Raw genomic sequence first — 21,784 nt, forward strand, 5'->3', positions numbered from 1 at the left:
CCATTACAAAAGGTGTAGCAGTTATTGGTTTATTTAGCTTAAAAGGTAGGCAGATCTACTGAACAAAGGAGGTTTCATTCAGAAACATATAATCTTTATTTCCTACATTTTGAACAGCACAGAACTAATTTTTTTTTTTTTAAAATTCCTGGTGAAAAAAGAAGGATCAGCCTCAACTGGAAAGACCATCCTTTTAACTTTCCACTTGCTTCAAACTCAAGCTCATTACCCAAACAGCACCTTTAACGAAGAAAAGCTGACACAAGAAGCTGGACACAGTCTGTGTTTTGCGTGCTCTGAGGAGAGAGCAGTAACTAAGGTGCTCTGCTCAGCTCAATAATCTGCACCACAGGAAAGCCATACTTCCAAGGGCAGGCAATATGTCTGCAGCATCCTCCTGGAGGAAGGAGGGCCAGCAGCTCATCTTTATGGCTTGAGGCTTGAAAGCTGCTTAACTGGGCGGAACGCCACCTCCTTGCCATCAAAGCTGTCCACCTGGCAGTGGATCTCAGTGAGACAGCTGACTGGCTCAGCAGACGAGTTGCCTTGCCAAGGGGATGAGAGCTTAACCAGAAGGTCTTTCAGGAAGTCTGTGTAGGGTGTGGGGGATGAAGAGGAAGGGAAGGAGGCGGATGAGAAGGAATAGCTGTTCCTCGGTCACTCAGACCATTTTCCAGGTTGTCTGTGCCCTTAACTCGTTTTGCCCTAAATTCTGTAAGAGTCTGATTTTGGATTCTGATATTAACATCACACACTCATTGAGAGCCCTTTGTGAATAATGCATGGAAGTGGATTCAGTTCAAAAAATAAAACTAAAAAAAGACCTTAAATATATATATATATATATTTCACTTGAAAATTACCAATACAAACAAGACTATGACACAGAGGGCATGAAGCTATTAGTTTTTAAGATACAGAGTTAAAAAAATGTGTCAGTGGTTGTTTTTCACCAAAGGATTAGAATTGTAAGCCTGATCATTACAGTAGCTCTTCTCAGCCAGTACTTGCAGTGTGCCAGCACCGTGCGCAGCCCTTCACACACGTGTTCTCCTCTCCCACCCTTCAGAACCTCTGGGTGAGGCTTTTTAGGTTCACTTGCAGGTAAGAGAAATAAGATTCATAGAGGCTGTGTAAATTACCACAGGTGTACGGTGAGTAAGTGGCAGAACAAAGGTTCAGTCCTTAGTTTCTCCCCTTCCAAAGCCCGAATTCACATCCATCCAGCCTATTATACAGAATTCATTTTAAAAGATAGTGTTTTATCACATACATGAACAACCAGGGCTGCAGAGAGAGGATTGTGTGAACACATACGTGGGACATGGGGATATCCCACCAAACCCCTCCCATTTACCCTTCCTTGTCCCTCTGGACCTGAACATCTGTGCCTGTCACAGAATCTCTGCTGTGCCCGACAGTCAGGAGAACCTAGGTGTCCCTTGAGAAGCTCCTGGTGGCGAACACCCCTTTCCCTCTGGTGGGGGTAGAGGAGGAAGGCAGGAATCGGCGAAACCTGAACATGATCTTCAGAGAGCCCGGTTTTCTACCTCTGGCTTTGGGTTGTGACCAGACAGTTCCTCCTCTGTCCTTAGTGACGATGGAAAATTACTCATTTTAGGTCAAAATATATGTTTGTGTGTACCTATTATGTATGTATGTATACATATAGCACTACTTCCCTTGTCTTTTAAAGTGATGCCTTTGATTCTCTTTGAATTAGATAAGGTAGAACAAAAGAAAACTAATAAGATGAAAAGTACAGAATTTCTGTATGGAGTCTCCTAAAACAGAGCCTCCTCAGACTCGCTGGCTCTTTGGAAACAGTATTTGGAAACTTTAGAAAATTTAGATCAGAGCACCAGGCTGAGTTTGACCCCCAGATGTGTGATGTGGAGCAAGTTGTAAGACTGAAGTCTCAATTTCCTCATCTGTAAATGGGAGGGTAGTAGGACTTACCTCCAAGGTCTGTTGTGAAAAAATCAAGACGTATTCTGTTTACAGTGCTTATCATGATGCGTTGCCCATGGCCGATACTCAGCAACGTCATCAGCTCGTAAGTGGTCTTAACTGAGCTTGAGTGTTGCTCTGTTCTTGAGAATTGAGGCAAAAAAACCAAGAAAAACAAAAACCTTGATCTAGGCTAAAAAGCCATATTCAGGAAAGGATTGATGTTTTTATTCACTTCATCATGGAGGAATGAGTAGGAAAGAACTGACTCTTTCCCTCCCAAGACCAGGTTAACGATCCACTCTGGGTGCCCCTATAGCACCTTGGTCTGGCTGATATCGTGGTAGTTGCCGCACTGTCCTCAAAGGCCCTGTTTAGTCCTGTAAACCTTCATTCCCTTGAGGGCAGGGTCTCTATTTCATCCTTTTATCCCTCACACCTACAAGTGTTTGAAACAGGGTCTCTATAACCCAAGTCTACTGGGAGAGTTAATTAGAATTAATGAGATGACATAGGTGAAATATCAAGTTTTTGGTAATGTTATTTACTCTCTGGATATTACTGTAAAATGCTGTAATGTCCATGACGCACAACTTATTCCTACTGTTTCTGTTTAATTACTAGTGAAGAAAAAGCTACTTGACCATTTGCTAAATAAAAGGCTGAGGGACATCATCTCACACCAGGGCTTTGCTAAATAAATAGTTTCACCTAAAAAAAGTTTTTTTCATAACAAACGAAGTGCATGCCGGTTTTAAGAGAGAAAACTAGGTGTGTCATCACCATAAAGACCCCATCCAGAAGTCCTTTCTGGTGACATCCATGAGACTCACAAGAATTTCTACACTGATTTTATCTGGGAAGAGTGGCAGGAACCCATGTGGTGAATACTTGTTCCGTGATGATGACACTGAACACACTTGAATTCTCAGGATGCTGAGAAAGGGGAGACATCTTTACTGTGGATTCTTTGCAGTTTGCAACACAGATCTCCAGGCTTTTGTGTCGGGCTTACCCAGCCTCCCCTAGGCTGCAGATGGGTGAGGGAAACGGCCGCTGCTCTGAAATGAGGGGAGGACGGCAAAATGAGCCAAGGCTTTGTGTCTGCTCATTACAGGCGCAACAGTTATGCAAACTAAGAACCCAACATTTTACTAAACCGATGCCAAAAATCTTGTCCCACACGAAAACAAATGTTTGAATCTGCAGAGAGCCTATGTAGAATAAAATCAATATGCTCTTGTTGGAAGACATGTCTTTTGATGAAACTGGTGCTTAAAAATGCCTTGGACGTTTATTTTGAATGAGCCTTATCTAATAGCAAATTGGATATGCATTTTCTCTCTATTAGAGACGGAATTCTGGAAAATGTCCTCTTTCTCCCTTCAGAAATACTGTTGAAGACATAGAAAACAAACTTATGGTTACCAGGGCGAAAAGAGGGTGGGAAGGGATAAACTGGGAGTTTAAGATTTGCAGAAACTAACTCCTGTATATAAAATAAACAACAATGTCCTACTGTATAGCACAGGGAACTCTGTGAAATATCTTCGTGTAACCTATAATGAAAAAGAATATGAAAAGGAATATATGTATGTGTATGTATGACTGAAACATTATGCTGTACACCACAAGTTGATACAACATTGTAAAGTGGTTATATTTCAATTTTTTAAAAAGAGGGAAAAATTCTTCAACTTTAAAGAAACTCCAGCTATTGCTATTTTCATCATGGAAGATAATTATAGTTTTCTCTAAGTAAATACATAAATTCTGGAAAAAAAACTGTTGAGAAGGGACATAAAGGTGGCAGGGATAAGCATTATGTCCTAGGCACTTCTCTTACAAGGGGGATGGTTATTTTGTGTGCCTCTTTTAGAGATGGAAAAACTGAAGCTCTGAGTAGTTCAAGAATTTCCCTAAAAGGTGAAGCAGCTATTTGAACTCAGGAGTGTATGATGTCTGAGTCCCACCTCCATCTAACATATGAAGTCACCTCTCAGGAAAGGTGAGTGCAGTCCCGCGGTCTGGGTAAGTCACTCTAATACCTAATTTCCTTATTCTGTTTACATGAGGTTCTTAAAATGTCAGCTATTTCATTGTGGAGCAAGGGAGTGCAGAGTGGTCAAATATTTGCTTGGTCTTAAAGTTAAAGATGTTTCTCACAGCTATGTTCCAGGAAGTAATATATGAACAAAAAAGCAGCCTTCCAGATTCTAGGTTAGTTTCACATGTTCTAGCCCCAGAGAAGGCAGAGAAGAAGGGATTGTTCTCAGTTGCTGTGTCTAAAATCACTAGAAGATTCCTACAAGCCCACAGAGACTATTGACATTGATCTTTTGATTTTTGTTTTTGGCGTTGGGTGACTACTCTGTTTAGCCCTGTTTTTGTCTTCCTTCTTCATGATTAATCAGCTAACTCCCTGTTCTCTTTGAGCTTACCTTATTGCCTTGTTTACAATATCTCATGAAAGAGGAAGTTCATTTCTTTTTGGCCTCCTTTCATAATCATTTGCCTGGCACAGATGACTTCAGAACACGGTTACACAATGGAAGCTTAATATTACAATCCCACTAATTTGTTCCCATTTATTATTCTGTCAAATACTACTTACCAAATAAGGACACAAATAATACAGCCATGAGGACACATCTGGAAAGCAAATTCCTTCTAAGAGCATTTCATCCCATTGGAGTGGGGATCTGGAGAACAGTCACATATAACAGAAAGGAAGAGCAGGTGTCGGCTAGTGAAGAGAGGGTGAAAGAATCCAAGTGTAATCTGGACGAGGAAGTCCCACTGGGCCAGTGAAACCTGGGGACCGGGAATTCCAGGCAGGTGAGGGTCAGGGATATCTAATCTAAGTAAAGTTGTAGGTAATGCATGCCTAACAGGTTACTTGAATTTTAAATCTTTAATTTATAGGGCATTTATTTTTTGTTTTGTGGTGGTGTAGGGATCCAACTTAATTTCTTCTAGAATGAGAGTCAGTATTTTTAAAGCCATTGATGAAATACTGAGTCTTTCCCCCACAAAAATCAAAAGCCACTTTATCACGTAATAAAATTGACACTTGAGTCAGCTGGCTGACTCTCTTCCCTCTTGTTGATTTTCCTGCTTATTCATGGACCAGAATCTTGCTCTTTTAATCACATTAGCTTACTTTGTTTTTGTATTAACATAATAATTATTGAGTGTATTCTGTGCTCCCAGCATTACATAGGTCCTGGGAAAGAACAGAAAACAGAAAGCCTTCCCTCTGGAATCTTACATTCTAAAAAGTTGGAGTGTCTGGTAGGGAAAGCCCCTCTCTCTCATTATTCTTATTTTTCTTAAATTTCTTGGCAGTTGTCATCCATTTATTTTCCCCAGTGAACCTTTAAATCATTTTGTCTAGTTCTGAGAAAAAGAAATGAATAAACTTCATTGGAATCCATTAAATTTATATGTTATTATGAAAGAAAATGACTTTATTATAAAGGTGCATTTTTGGATGGTGGGACACTATTGATCCTTCAGTTAGTCATTTTCTGCCCAATTACTGTATCAAATCTCTTATTAATGTGTTAGCTTTCAAAAAATATTTTGAGTTTCCAGGGTTGAAATCATATGCATGTAATACTTTTGTCTCTTTCTTTCCACTGTTAATACCACTTATTTCATTCTTTTGTTATCTTAGAATCACCCAAACAACATGGTTTAAATTGTGATCACTAGTTTCCTTTTTAGTCTGATGTTTGCTATTGGTGTTAAATATACAGTCTTTGCAGTTCTGCTATATTCTTTTTTTTTTTTTATCCTGGTGCTTTTATTTCTAAATTTTAAATGACAGCTATTTTATGAGGTGTTTACTCGCATTAATTAATGTATTTATATTATTTTTTAATCTGTTCTGTAAACTTGATGAGTTCTGTTGCTGTATTTTCAAATGTTGAACTATCCCTGCCTTCCTGCCATATACTCTGCTTGCTTGGTCATGGGATGCTATTCTTATAATATGCACCTGGATTTAATTTGATGATTTTTATATATAAATTATTGACTGGATTGCATCCATATTCATTGGTGAAATTTTTATAGTTTTTTTTTATTCTATCATCAGATCTGGGAAGTAAGGTTATGCTGGCCTTGTAAATTGAATTGGGAAGCTTTCCACCTTTTGCTATGGTCAGAAATTTTTTGAATAACGTAAGGATTATCTGTTCACTGAAAGTTAGATAGAATTCAGCTGTAAAACCATCTGGGCTTGGCACATATTTTAGTGAATAGATAATTTTCAAAGAGGGTTTGTGGTACAGTGGGAAGAGGACAGTCTTTGTAACCAGAAACTTACATTTGAAGCCCTGCCCAACCCACTGCTGACTGTGGGACTTGGATGAATTACTTGTTTTCTTTTCTGGTAGGTGGTAATCTGTCTGTCTTTCTGTCTCAGAGGGAAGTGTATTTCCTAGGGACAGTTATTAAATAAGAAAGTTTACATAAGGAGCTGAGTAGTGTCTGACAAGTAGATGCTCAATTAATAGCTGTTCCTCATTCCTGTAAGTCATTCTCATTGTCATTCCTCTGAGGCTCTGTGCATTCTCGTAATCTGCGTCTGCAGTAAATATACTGATCTGTAAATCACTGAGTTAAGTTACCTACCACTCTGCAGTGTCCCTGTGCACTTGGATTGATCTCAGCAATGCTGAGACCATTGAGCCTGCTGGAGGGACCACTGCACCAGTGCTCTTCTCCACATGTTACTCTTGCTATTTTTGATCAAAATTCAGAATAATCTGATGTAGAGGCATTCTCTGATTTTCAAGGTTTTAATTCATTTTTTTCCCCAGGCATCCAATGATGCTTTCAATAGCATAAACAGGCTTTGGGATTTCTGTTCTGTAAGAGTGGGTCATCTGACAGGTTGCCCTTTGGGCCAGTCTCAAAGCCAACTTTATTGTTTTAAAGCATGTATTTAGTACTTTGGTTATTTAATTCCAGAGAAGATGATAGCCCTGCTCATTCATGGCTAATATTTAATCCGGAAATATTTCAATGTGAGAGGGTTTATTTTTTCTTTTAAATCAGTGCAAAGTACTGTATGAAATGCTTGGTGTCTACATGAGCAGTTTCTCAGTGAATTCAAAGGGAAAGGCAATTGAAATTTTTGAAGTTCCAGTAGGGAAGAGAAATCTACCCAGGCTATGTCTGTAGGATGCTAAGATAAGTACCTGAACAACTAAAATGAAAGAAAAAAACCACTATATCCCATCTGAGTAGATGAAAAAGATACATAAATATACACACTAATAGAGGCATCATAGTTTCTCTGAAGGATATAGTAAAGACTGTTAACTTTACATTAAGAAGAAGAACTTAGAACTTGGAATTACTGGGGATAAGTGAGTAAAAAGGGATTTATGTTTCTTTTCATATCACTCTGAGTTTTATCAAGAATTTTAAAAAGTTAATTTATCTTACTCAGTATATGTCTTCTGATATGGCCCTGTCCCCTCACAGTATTGACTATTATTTATTTGAATTATGGAATCAAAGGCTTAAATCCAGTTACAGTCCCCGTTTGTTTGAACTCCCTCAGTCCCTCATTTGGGTACCAATCTCTCTTTTAGTTCCATTTGTCCTTCATCTTGCATTAGGCCCTCCAAGGAAAATTTACTGCAAGTCTGGCCCAGAAAACATTTCTGGAACTTAAGCTTTGTTTGAGGGTGTTTTTGAAAGGGAAATTTGCCATCATCAAATACAGTTTCTTGAGCCCACACAGAGTGTGTGGCATGGGTCCAATAGTTCCTTTCTTGTTCCTTTGAGATTTGTTTATTACTTTGAAAATCAGAATTTCCATAAAACAGCATAAGACTTCCCTGCCTCATAGCTCAATAGAATGGCTGAGCAAAGAGATTTAACTTAATTTTGAGGGTTGGTTCTGCTACATGTATTAGCAACGATAAAAGCAATAACACAGAGCAAAACAACCGTGACCGACTGAGCACACAGCACAGGAAACGAAGCTTCTTTTTATTTCTTATGCAACCTTTAGGGTCAACATAACATGGCTGGGGTTTGCTGGGCTGACTCAGACCTGTTCAGAAGCTTGGGTGCAGAGTTAACATTGAAATAAGCATCCTTGAGGGGTGGATTTAGAATGAGTTATACGGCATGACATTGTTGACAACTAAAGCAAATCGTCTCTCCATTCAAGAGCAAGGGCCTATGCTACTGGGACGGGCTTTGAGTTCCAGTGCCCTTCCTGCTTGGCATCTGGGTTCCCAAGGTTCTTTACCTTTGAGCACAGGGGCCACGCTCACTCTTTAGTGTTGGGCAGCCAGTGTTAATTTGCACATACCCCCAAGAAAGTTCTCAATTTCCAGAGAGAATTTTATTTGGCCTATAAATGCTTATCATTTTTCCCTCCTCTCCCTTCTTCTCTGCTTCCCTCACCTCTACCCTTTCTTCCTTCTCTCCTTTTCCCTTCCTTACACACACACACACACATATACTGGTTGTTCTCAAATACTGATTTACATTTGTGAAAGAATGTGGCCAAGTTTTCACTTGCCCATACTGAATTGAGAAAATAAGAACACTGCTGCACAGAGCTGTGGCTCTCAGCGATGCTACAGCCAACACACCTGGCTACAGAGTAACTTCGCACTTCCTGATCTCCTTGGGGTTGGATAGTGTCATGTGACTAGTTGCAGCCAATGAATTGTCAGAGAAGTGACGTGTGTTGCCTCTGGAGCATGAACTGCTGATGCGAGAACACCCAGAGCTCTCTCTTTCTGTCCAGCACACCAGACAGCCCTGTTTGAGACTTTGGTCTCTCAGGAATAACCACTCCTGCCTACCTGTGAAAAATACGTAGCTGAGATTGGGAGAGGGGCAGATTTGTTACTCAAGCGGAAATTAGTGTAACCAGATGTGACATCTAAATGTGTCAGTGTAAATGCCTGCTGTACTTTTTTAGAAATGACTTCAGTTTATTCTGATATTTTTTCCTACTTTAAAAAATATTGAAATGTCTTTTAATATTCTTGTTTGAAATTGAAAGTTGGTACCCTAATGGAAGTTCCCTTTCTCTTTTGTCATATTTTAATTGTTTATGAAATCCGCAAGTCTGGGAAGCACTGCTTTAAGCCATCTTCCATGACTCAGTAAAATAGTATAAAGACATTCCAGAGTTTTCTAAAGTAGTCCATTAGATTCAAATGAGTCCTTAGTTCATTAGAATGAGCAAATTCCTCTATAATATATAATATGTGACAATCCATAACCTCTAACCTTATCCCACTGTCTATGGATATACCAAAGCTTAGCTTTTTTTATGCCCTCTTCCTTTGAGCTTTCCTGCATTTGTCTTTTCATCACCTGCAAGCATTCATTCAATGGTTTTTGCCCATCATTCTAAACCAGTTGGCAGTTAAATGCACCTGCCCAGGGACAGCATGATTTTCAAGTCATGGAAGTCATGTTGGAGATACAAAAAGTTTCTTTAGGAAGGCAAGATGTGGAGGGTGGTATCTGCCTCTGTTTACTCACAGGGACTTTAGTTTGATGGAGCAGGGAAGTTTTTGTTTGCCTTGGTAACTGGTAACTTCAGGGCTTAGAGGAATATATGGCACATAGTAGGAACTCAGTAAATATTTGCTGATTGAAGTAATGAAATCTCTGTATTTCCTGTGCTAACGATAAGACACTTCACTTAAAAAGGGCAAATTTCCCTCATTAGTTTCCATTTGTAGAGTAACGGTAGGTTTAGGTGTTAGAGGCCTTCAGTCCTGTGACCAAGTGTACAATTATTACAACTCTACAGGAACAGGTTAATTTCCTCCTGGAAGGACAGGTTTGCCTTTAATCTGATTGACCCAATCCGACAGGATTGTCCCCTCTGGTGTCTAAAGGATTCTTCAAAACCACAGGTATGTGTGTGGTTTTTAAAGCCTTAAAGCACAAAGCCACATATACTTTTAAAAAGTATTACTGTTTTCCTTTCTATTGTTAAAGGTTGAAACTATTCACGTATTTACCCTAGGGACAGTCGTGCATGACAGAGGTATGTGCAGTGAAAATTCCTCCCTTGTCCCTTATGCAGTCACCCATACTGTTTGGGCTCAGATACAGTCCTTTGTTCACACCATGAAGGAGGTCCCACACCGTCTGAAGACACAAAGGGTTCACATTTCCCAGGGTTGATAGTTTGTGTCCACATCCCTTAGACTGGTTTATCTGGAACTCTTCAGTCTTGTACAGTCTGTGTATCTGATACTTGGTTTGAAAAGAGTCACTTGGAAATTGTATCTCCGTCTGCATAGAAGTTCATACCCAAGACTTGCAAAATAGTGATAGTATTTGGATAGTAGAACATTAAGTGATTCTTAACTTCGTTTTGTTTTTGTTTTATGTGTTTCTAGTTAGCCTTTCAAAAGTGTCTATCCAGTGTACTGTCTTCTCAACCCCATGGCAAGAGCTGGAGATACAGAGGGTAAAACGATGGACAGGGACTTTGTGGTCCTTGTAGCCCTTCTTAAATTGGCAGTAGGAACGCAGAGTTTCCTAATGGAGAGGAGAAATTAACTCATTTTTAAGGCATTAAATATACATATCAGTCCCTTATGTAGAATTCAGCCGAGTTCTGAAATGCAGACCCTGTCTCCAGTGCTCACTTGCCAAGTCTCACTGTGCCATTAAATAACTAAGTTTAGCAATGCAAATTTTTTCTGAAATGAATTATGTTCCCATGTGTAAAAGCATGAAGACTGTGTCTGCCTCGTGGAACGTGCATCATCGCAGCTGTAGTCACACATCCTTGCCGAGAGCACCGCCGACAAGGCTCTCCCGTTTTCTTCTTTTGAGGTGACTTGAAGAAACCTGAGGGTATTTCGATTGATGAATGATGTGCTTAACTCCAGGCTTCTGCCTGCCCGGCTCCAGAGTTTATCCGCTTTCTGTTTGTTTTCTGTGCTCCTATTAGGTTGTTGCTAGTTCCATTCTGATGTTTGTAGTTGGGGGAAAGCTGTATCTTTGTTATTTATGTTATCGATAATGTGACCTGGGCCTTCCTCAGCAATGTTCCAACTGTTCCCAGGTCCTCAGTCACTAATTATGCAGATGAACAGATTGTGGAAACTCTTTCCTTATGGCTGCATTCTGGAGGAGTTGTTTTTATTAAATTGCCGGTGTCTTGAATTATAATTAGGTACTGGCCCATATTTATAGCATTTCTCCTCTCTCTCTTTTTTCTTTCTCTTCCCATCACTTGCCTCTTTCCCTTCCTGACATCCTCTCCTTTTTCAGTTATCACAGGCTAAAACTGTATCAAAAATCAAATAGCAAGAGAAGCTTCAAGTCCTGAGCTTCAGAAGAAAGCTTGCCTAACAGTAGATGACAGGGCAGCTTGTTAAATATCAGGAGGTTCTGTTTCTTGCAAAAAATCATTAGGATGTGGAGCAGCCTGCCAGACAAAGTAGTAGAAGCTGGAGAGCTTAACAAGTTCAAGGGCAAGGAAGGGATTCATTTACAGCTTTGCAACACAGCCGGGCCAGTCCACTAAGAAAGGAAATTTAATGGTGGACAGAAAACAGAGGAAGAAATATGGGGACTCATGAGGACTTCCAGTCTCCCTCTGCTAGCCAAATCCTTACATGGTTCATCTACTTGCCCCTTGTGCAAATTATACTGATCTTTTTATCTGAAGTTTGTTAAGCATGTAAGGCATGTTCTTCACTATAATGGAGGTGGGAAACATGACCTTCCCTGGGAGCAGCTTGCCTTAAAGGACTGTGTGAGGGCTTTTGCTAGAACAAAGCATAGGAGATGCAGGCTAATCATGAGTTTGGTTTTAAACACACAAACACACAGTGTTTTGAGTGATGGGGGTGTATGGGGAGGAGTAAGTGTAGAGGTTGCAATGGAGGAGAAAATATATTAAGACTCAGATACTTAAAAAAAAAGCCTGTCTTGGTGTTTTATAGCCCAGTTTCATTCTTTTATTTATGACTCCAAAAGAGATACGTGATTTCCCTTCCACTTTTCTAATCTTGTTTTGAAACATAAACAAAAGAATGTTACACTAGAGACAAATGTAAATAAGCACCAGTCCTCATATAATTAGGGGAGTGAAATATTTATGTAAAATTACACGTGGAAGATTCTTCCATCATATGGGTGTATCTGGATATTTTAAAGAGGGGTCAGGAGAATTTTGTGTAAACCTTAGTACTAATTTGCCAGCATGTGTAAGTTAACTAGGCGCTAGGAAGCAATCGTCATAAAATTATTTGGAAAGGAACTCATGCCAATCAAACCGTTCTCACTTGTGTTGTTGGAAGAAGTGAAGTATTTGATGTACCTTAATGGGGATAATGCTTGTTCTACTATTATCACACAAACGTAGGAGCCAAACAAGTCTGAAAGAAACTAGGCCTCTGTGAGAATGTTAATAAGAATGGAACCTACGTTTACCCATAGGTAACTGATACCTATGTTATGAAGTAAGTTATAGAATCATAAAACAATGGAGCCAGAGGGAAGCAGAGCTTGATCGCAATCTACCTGTCTTAAAACAGCAGTAGACCTAAGCAGTCTACTTCTTAGAAGATGCTCAACTAATCTTTAAAGCCTTCCAGAAAAGAAGATTCTGTGTCTAGCTGTTCCAGGGATTCATACCTCCAGTACCAGAGTCGCCACATAGGGTTGTGATGTTTACATCACTGAGAAAGTGGGTTGCCGTTAACTTCTTTTCTTCTTTTTTAATAATAAATGTTTATTTTAAAATTGTTTTATATTTACTTAAAAATTGTGAAGGGATTTTCCTTTAACCCTGTACCCAGTTTCCTTTATGATTAACATGTCACAGTGGTATGGTACATTTTGATTAATGAATCCATACTGATACATTATTTTTAACTGAAGTCCATACTTCATTCAGATTTTCATAGTTTTTACCTAATGAACTTTTTCTTCCCCAGGATCCCGTCAGGGTGTGCTACATTGTATTTTGTTGTCATATCACCTTAGGCTCCTCTTGTCTGTGACAGTTTCTCAGTCTTTTTTTGGTTTTGGTGATCTTGAGTTGACACTTTTGAGGAGTACTGGCCAGGTATTTTGTAGAATATCCCTCAGCTGGGATGTGTCTGATGTTTTTCTTATGACTGGAATTGGGCTGTGGGTTCTGAGAGAAGACCACCGAGGGAGTGCTGTTCTCACCACGTCAGGTCAAGGGTACGTACTGTCAGCATGACTTACTGATATGGACCTTCATCGCCTGACTCAGGTAGTGTTCATCTGGATTCTTTACTGTAAAGTTCCTCATCCTCACAGTCAGCGCCTTACAATGTTTCTTTGGAAGGATGTCACTAAACACAGCCAGCCCGTACTGAAGGAGTAGAAAGTGATGCTCTGCCTCCCTGAGATGGAGTATTTGCAGAGGTTATTTGGAATGCTGTTTTTAAATGCAGTTCTTCTAGGAAATTTCTTATTTCTCTAATGTTGTATCTGATCACCTAAATTTGCTGAACTGGTCTCATATTTTATTTCTTGAAAATATGATTTATAATTTAAAACTTAGACCTAATTGGGTATTTCATTTAAAACTTTGAAAAACAGTGATTCAAAAAAGTGCTACAGGAAGGAAAAAATAATCCCTAGGTACAATCAACCAAATTGATTTAACTATTTAAATTTTCTTTTTTTTTTTTCAATACTGACAAATAATTTTCCCTTAACTGTGATAATCTTAGGTCATTTCCAAGGTATTTAATCCTATCTATTCCAGTGTATATTCAGCTGCTGCTTAGAATGAAGATGTTAAAATAGCCTCTTTAACACACACACAACGGCTACTTACTGCTACTTACTACTCCTGGTTCCTCCTTACCCTCCAACTTACTCCTTTGTTTTCTTTAGCCCCAAACCTCTACCATTGTTTTCTATTACTTCCTGTTCTCAAGTAGATCTGAAAATACAAACAAAAGGGAATGCACGTATTAACTTATACCTACACTGAGTCACTGTGGGTGCCAGGACTGTTTCATCATTTGGATTTAGAGTTCCTGGATTAAGAATGGTAAAGAGTTCTTATTTCATGTACCTACTTTGACTAATTATTACGAGATACCTAAAGAATTATATTGAGGACTCCTAGGAACTGGCTCATAGGAGAATTATATGACTGATAAACTGTGGGCATGGCAGACAGAAAATGTGGAAAACCACCTCTATATGAGACCCTTAGATCATCAGGTAATGTGACCTTATCAAATAAATTACAAGTTAACCAATTTTTAAGACTTCTTAATGGTTAACTTGATTCCTTTGTACTACTGACGTATCTTCTTACCTCATAGCAAAAATTCTAATAACTATTTTCCATTGTATAGCTTACCAACATAGGGGTCTATGGAAGAAAATGGACCCAATTATCCTTACATATGGGAAGGCAGTAATTGAAGAGGACAGAAGGACTTCTCTATCAGGAATGAGGTTCTAATTTTGTGTTAAATTTTTCCTTCCAAATGAAAATGTGAAATAGGAATATGGTAGACAGAGATCTGATGTTGAGGGCAAGGAGCCAACCTTCAGAGTAGGAGAAATCATAGGGTCAAAGAGTGTTTCCTCTGTTATTTCTCAGCCTCTGGTCCCATCCAGCCCTGGCTAAAAGTATTAATGGAAGCTCCTGAAATGTAGAAGTATTTATCGTGAAGATTGAATAGTTCTCAAGTAAGTATGGAGTTGAACTAGAACTCAGTGGGCTAGTCCACCTCAGTTGTAAGTGTAACATACCTGCCATGTATTTGATATATCTGGAAAGATACCCCAGTATTTACTTAATTCAGATCACAGTGTCTGAAACTTCTACTGATGGTGAAGTACTCCTTTGGAGAGAGTTCCTTGTATAGCAGTTTTTTGAAAAAAGGGGGTCAACATATAAAATAAATTCACTGTAATATGTTATATGACTATTTTCCTAAAATTAAAAAAAAAATCTGAGTTAGCCTAAGAATACTACAGATAAGAGGTGGAGATGGCAAGGATAAAGCAGAGAACTGAATACTGGGAAAGAGTTGTTTTAAAAAGCCCTCTGGCCTCTTAGCAACAACAACAAATCTTAGTACTTCCCACATTCTTCCTAGGACTGGAGATAAACAGCCTAATCGAATGTATTATGCTAGACTTAAAAATATTTAGTGTTCTAAGATGATTTGTCAGAAGAATGAAGAAAGAAATTTATTTTAAAATTTGCTGATAATAGAAACTGAAAAGGGTTGCCAGTGCTATGGAGTTCAGAATTAAGATACAAAACAAAGTCATCTTATCACATTGGACATGTAATCCAAACCAGTGGGAAGAAATTTGATAACTGCTAATGTGAACATATTTTACTGGGAAAAATAGAACATGTCATATACATCAATTGGGCATCAAGTAAACTCACAATAAGGACACGTCAACTCAAGTATCCATCTATGGTTGAATGCACAAATAAATCATGATATATTCATTTGGGTTACTATTCAGAAAATGTTCAATGGAAGTACATTCATCTGTAACGATATGGGTGACTCTCAGAAATGTAATGTTGAGTGAGAGAAAGCTACTCACAAACTAGTACATACTGCATGGTTCTATATGTGTGAAGTTCTAGGACAGGCAAAATCTCCATCTGAGAAGTCACAGGAGAGTGGTTACCCTTGGGCAGAACATGGGTGAGTAAGTGACCGGAAAGTTTCATGAGCTATCTTCTGTGAAACAGGAATGGACTGTTTCTTGATCAGGATGCTAGTTCTACAAGGCTGGTGACTTTATAAAAATTTATTGAGTTGTAAATTTCTGACATGAACTCTTCTATATGAATGTTCTCTTTTAATAAAGTTTTTAGAAAAATATATTATAGGTAGATAATCCACAAGGCAAATGTGGTTCATATGTAAACAGTCAAAGAGTTAGAGGAGTTTGAATTGCATTTTCATTTCAGCTCTCAAGACCTTTCTCTTCATTCTGCCAGCCAGTCTCCCTTAATGTCAGTGGAATTTTCTGTTTTCAGCATTAGGTGTTTTGAAGTAGGGGCTGAAGTGTTTCTGTATCTGCACTGCTATCTTTTAAAGTGTTTTATCTCTTTTGCTTCTAATGGTTTGTCCCTGAAACCTGGAACCTTCACAGAGAGAGAAACATGGGGCTTGATGGTCTTGATGTAGAAAGAAAGAAGACCATTGTGATGGCTAAGTGTTCCCCTAAGTTAATGTGGGTGCATCATGACTTGGATATGATGAATGAAATAAGCACTTTGCAATATTAGCTGTTGTATGAATAGGGTTTATACACTTTAGAAACTTTGTGTTATCAGCCTGAGACCTACTTGGCCATAAATTGTGTTCTTTGGGAAATGGGGAGTTAATTATCAAGAAGTGGTAGGGCTTATAAGAGGAAGAAGACATACCCTTATATGGTTGGGCTTGGTGTAAGATAATAAAAATACGAATCATAGTACCAAGGGGTACAGGGAACTCTGGGGTGATTCTTGGCTCTGCATCTCAGAAGTCCAATCTTGAGGCTGGAGCAGATTATGCATGCTCAGGTAGATGATATAATCATGGTTTTGGATAATTTTCGTAGCTCCTTCAATCTTACAAGATACCATGACAAATGTACAGACCTTGTTGGGAGGAGACCTAGGTCAATTTGAGTTTTAAACCCTTTGAAGGATTTAGTAGAATTTATGACTAAGAAATGTGAGTGTGTGTTGGGCTGGGGTGGAATGTGGAACTGAATGGCAGTCCTGCATAGTGGTGACTAGTTTGAGCTTTTGTTCCCTAGCCCTGTTGCTTACTAGCTGAGTGTTTTGAAACAAGTTACTTTACCTCTTGAAACTTTCCCTTTTTCCTCCATTAGAGAGCTAGACAGTAACAACTATCTTAGAGACTTAAATAAGATGATGTTACGTACAAAAAAAATAGCTGGCAGAAGCCCAATGGTTAGTACATTTTAGCCATTTTTATTGTTAGCTTAGGACAACTCCAGGCAGGCATATAAGATACTCATTAGGGCAGCAAGAAAAAGTTTAGGCTCCACCAATTAGGGAGGATGAGACCTCTAAAATAGTGCTCAGATTTAGATTGAATTGGCTCAAAGCAGGGCTGAGCTTAAGTGCAGAACATTTCTAACATCTGCCTCTGGGTGGGGCTTGGTCAGAAAGGGTCTGAGTGTAAAGATACATAATTTGTCACCGTAGTTTTTCATTGTCTCCTGATATTTGTAGATATGTATGTGTTAAGTTCTCTAAAGAGATTATTCCGGCTGAATTTTGGCTGATTTGGTCATTTTTTCCTAATATTTAAATAATACAAAATTTCTATCCAAAATCTTATTGAAGGTGTTTTATTTCCTTTTACTTAAGTCCATAAACAGCATTCCAAGTTCTTTGATGATTTATTTCCTCCTCTGAAAACTTTCAACATTTGCTATTTCCAAAGGGTACATTATCTCTAACCCATTCACTCATATTCTGGAAATGACATTTATACACTCATTTGCCCTCCTTCACCCTCACTTCCTTATCCTGTAAATCCTTATCCCTTTATTTATTTAGAAAACGAATGTTCTTCCCAGTTCTCTAACCTGCAGGTCAGCAACTAGGGTATCATAAGCTTGTGACCAGATCGGTCTTCATAAATTTGCATAATCATCTTCAAGACCTGAGGAATTATCTTTTCTTCAGTGTGAGAGCCAAATAGAATAACCTCACCAAGATTATTCTACTCTCTATCTGAGAAAATGTGAAGTATTTGTGTCCTTCATGATTTTCTACAAGGTCAATCAGCTCCGTTCTTTGCAGTCTCTCTGATCAGAACTAGCAGCCACTGGCTGTGAGTCATCAATTCTGCCTTATAGAAGAGCAGTCTTGTAGGAGGTGTATTAGATTTCCTTTCCATGTGGGCTCAAGAATTTATGTTCCTTGGCATATAAAGGGGAAAGAATCAGATTCATTGTTTCCCCAAAGAGTAAGCCATTGTTGAGAACCTTGGGATGGGCCAATTTTCTTCTACTGCATACAGAGGGAAGTTTACCCCCCAGGTTATTTACAGGGAGTTATAAAATCCAATCTTCAGAATCTTCCCCCTAGTAAATCATCACTCATATATTTGCATGCTATTTTGTATACATTTGTATAATGAGCTACATTACTCCTACAAAATCATCCAAAATTTCTAACTCCAGGGAGGTAAAACAATTAATGAGGCAATTGTGTTCAATTTTACCATTTGGTGAGAGTCAAAGAAAATGTGGCACAACCAGGAGACCTGGGCAACACTGTACCAGTTCTCCTGGGTTGGTTTTTCTTATTCTTTCTAGGGACATCTGTTACGGGCTTGGATGAAAAAGTCCTTCAGATGGACAGTACAAGAACTAGTTATGTCTGTTTCTGTATCTCCATGTATGCTCTCTTTTATCTTATTTATACAATGACTCTATTGTCTTCAGCTCTTAATTTCATTACCTATAAATTAATTGTATTCATTTCTCATACTTCTCTCCATAAATAAAGAAATTTAGGTCCCAGCTTTAGTGCTTCTTAGATATATGACATTGGCAAATAATTTAAATTCCTGAGCTTCAATTTCCTTACCTGTAAAGTGAGGCTAATGCCTCCTGGTGTTCTGATGAAGATTAAATATACAATATGAGGGAAAGTGTCTAACAAGGAGTAGGTGCTCCAAAATTGCTCATTTTCTTTTCTGCCTCTTACTGCACCTTATTCTGCCTTGCGGATTAAAAGCATCTACTTTTTATCGACGCCATACCTCTGTGATTTCAAAACATCTGGCTAAAGAGTGAAAATGAATGCAATCATCCAGGTGTTTGGGCTGTATGATGACAGATATCACACACTTAGAGCCATCTGGGTGATTGGCGTAATTTTTTTTTCACTTTTATCCAGGTGTATGTGGATATAGTCAAAGGAAAAAAAAATTAGAGGGGCTTCTCTGAAATCTTAAAGTATTTTTTTTTCCAAAAATGCTAGTATTTAGATGTATTTTTGGATTTCTTTTGAGAAATGTCTTTTTCATGCTACTTTTGACAATAAAAGCATTATTTAATTTTATCCCCTGGAATCTAGGAATTTTAAAAAAAAAGAGAGAAAGTGAATCTATAGATTTCAAAACTCCCATGTTTCTACTCAAAAGAATTAAGGGTAAGAAAAGCAAAGTAATCTTTCCAGAATATGAAGTTAGATAGTAACAGAGCAGGGACAAGAATAAAGTCTCTGGACCTTAAGCTGTAGACTCCACTTCACCTATTTTCTGTCTTCTTTCATCTAAGTTGTGTGTAGTTTTACCCGTAGGCACCCAGAACCATGTCTACCCAACTTATATGATACACAAGCATACATAAGTGGCACCACTTTTCTTCTTGACAGTTATATTATTCTCACATTATCTTTTCCCAGATAATTTTTCAAACTTTTGCTAGTAAGCCAGAGAGAACAGGCCAGGCTCCAGTGCACTCAGTCGCGCACGCATCCAGTAACCAAGATCCAACATCTGCCATGCAGGGCATTGCTCAAGTAGATGCCACACTGAAATCTGGTATCCTGTGAGCAGCTGATGCAATTTTCCTCAGTCACAGGGATGAAGCTTGGATAACATTTCTGGCTCTGAGAAATCCCCAAGTCACAAAGAAATGATTCCATTGACCTAGCGGCTTTGCACTTGCAATACAGCATGTTCTTGAGCAGTTTCCCAAGGGAGAAAATAACGTGAGAGTTTTTAAGAGTGCCGAAAGCTTCCCCTCTAATCATCCTGTGTGGATTCCACTAGCGTTCCAAGCCATCCCAGACAAGCCCAAGAAAACTTTAGGGACTCAGTGAGGTTTTCAAAACATTTTTTCTGCCTGAAGACACTAACAATAAGCAGCTTCAGATAAAAACATTGTTACTTGGACAGGAACACAACTTATCAACTGCTATTCCTGTCACAAAACAACTCTACAGCCCAAAGAAGGCCTCCCAGATAAATACCCAACAGGGTATGGCTTTTTTTCCCTTTATTATTTTTTTTTAAAGGCAGGAAGTCAGAAGACTAATATGTTTGGGGGTTGTTATTTTAAAATCTTCTGGTCTGTTTAATCCATGCCTAAAAGCAGAAGTGGGTGGCTGGTCTTTGGGGAAGAAAGAACATTCCTCATGAGTGGATTTGTCAGTAATATAACCAGCTGCAAAATAGTCTGGAATATAAAGGTCACCAACAACCAAAGGTTACAGTGGGTGATTGTGTTCTAGCTATTGGTGAGATCCTCAGCCACCCAGACAGGACTAGCAGCCTGACTAGCAGTGTTAGTTTAGTTGCAGTGAACCTGCAGTGAAACTAATGGTGTGCTGAAGCCAGCTTGTAGCCGCTTACAAGAGCAAATTGTTAAATTTTGTGAACCCATTGATGTGACCTTAGTAGCTTAAAATTGACCACAGCAGCAGTATTTACATTAGGGAAATTGGCATATGCTACTAATCAGGGCTTTTGTTTCTCACAGAGCTGGCTGTTAAACCTTTACATCATGAAGACAAACAAACTTGACTGAAGTTCCTAACTCTGCCACCTATAACATAGGAATTTGAAGAGGCAAAACCCTCTGAGCTTTGGTGTCCTGACATGTAAATTAGGAATGGTAATCGCATTTAATAATACTGCTGTGAGAATTAAATCAAGCATTGTGCTTAGCCAGATTTAGCATTGTCCTCATTAGATTTATTATTTATTCAATAAATACTAATGGAGCACAAATTTTATGTTAGGCACTATGACGAGTGCTAGAGAAACAAGGATAAGTAGACGGGCAAAGACCTTGAGTGGATGCAGAGCACAGACAGATTAAATATAACTATAATATACTTTGGAAAGTACTATAGTATGAGATGCAAATGGTCAAGCCTGAGTAGAGATGAAGGAGCCATCATTGTTAATATTGCTTTAAAAGAGGTACCAGTACTTCATGATGGGTAAGGAAGATTTGTCCAGCCATTTCTAGACAAGCTGAAGCATGAATATTTCCATATTTGAAAATGTAGAAGATCAAGACTACTGGGAATATATGGAAAGGCAGGCAACGGTTTAGAGTTGATGAACTGTCTCTTTGTACATTATGATTACAGGAGCATGGATATTTACCTTAAAATCCAGCCTTCACAGATTGATATTCTATCATTACAGTTGATTCCATTGAGTCTAAAGGCTGCAGTCTACTAGAATTGCCCTCTAAAGGGCAATGATTTCTATGAGGCTCATACCTTGCTGTGTTGTTATTGAAAATCTGTTAACAATAAGAAAAGGAGACAGAGGTTAACAGTCCATGTTTTATGGGTCTTCTGATAAGTATCATTTTTGTGCAGTTTATTTACAAAGCATTATAGCATTATCTGAAAACTTATAAGCTACCTAAAATCATTTGAGAGAAAAGATAGAAAATAAAATATGTAAAGGAGAAGAGATACAGATACACTGTAAAATATGGGACATTTTCAATAATTGCACTCCCTGTGAGGCAGTATAGTGTTATTTGAAAGTGATCTTTGATTAGTTGTGAATGTATATGGCAAACGCCACATTTGTAGAAAAAAAGTAAAAAAGAAGTAAAACTGATATGCTAAGAAAGGAGAGAAATGGAATCACAGAAGATACTCAGTTAAAACTACAAAAGGCAAGAAAAGTGTGGAAAACAAAAGTAGCAGTAAAACAAAGGCAACAAACAGAAAATAGTAACAAATATGGTGAATATTAATCCTCAATAATCACTTTAAACATCTGTGCCTAAAAACACCAGTCAGAAGACAGAGGCTACCAGAATGAGTCAA

At 38.5% G+C, this 21,784-nt stretch overlaps 1 long non-coding RNA gene across 5 annotated transcripts in view; it reads left to right on the forward strand.

Annotated features, from left to right (window-relative positions):
* The window catches only part of LOC140696019 (uncharacterized), a 377,991-nt gene that overhangs the window by 229,724 nt on the left and 126,483 nt on the right, over window positions 1-21,784 (forward strand). For 3 of the 5 annotated variants that reach the window (XR_012071943.1, XR_012071942.1, XR_012071940.1), the window contains exon 4: window positions 3,830-3,958. This is a non-coding gene — a long non-coding RNA (uncharacterized lncRNA). Of the gene's footprint in view, window positions 1-3,829; window positions 3,959-20,466; window positions 20,600-21,784 lie in introns of those variants that run through there. The other 2 variants (XR_012071941.1, XR_012071939.1) reach the window with 1 other exon arrangement.

The sequence above is a fragment of the Vicugna pacos genome, chromosome 4 (assembly GCF_048564905.1).
Source record: "Vicugna pacos chromosome 4, VicPac4, whole genome shotgun sequence".
NCBI classification, from domain to species: domain Eukaryota; kingdom Metazoa; phylum Chordata; class Mammalia; order Artiodactyla; family Camelidae; genus Vicugna; species Vicugna pacos.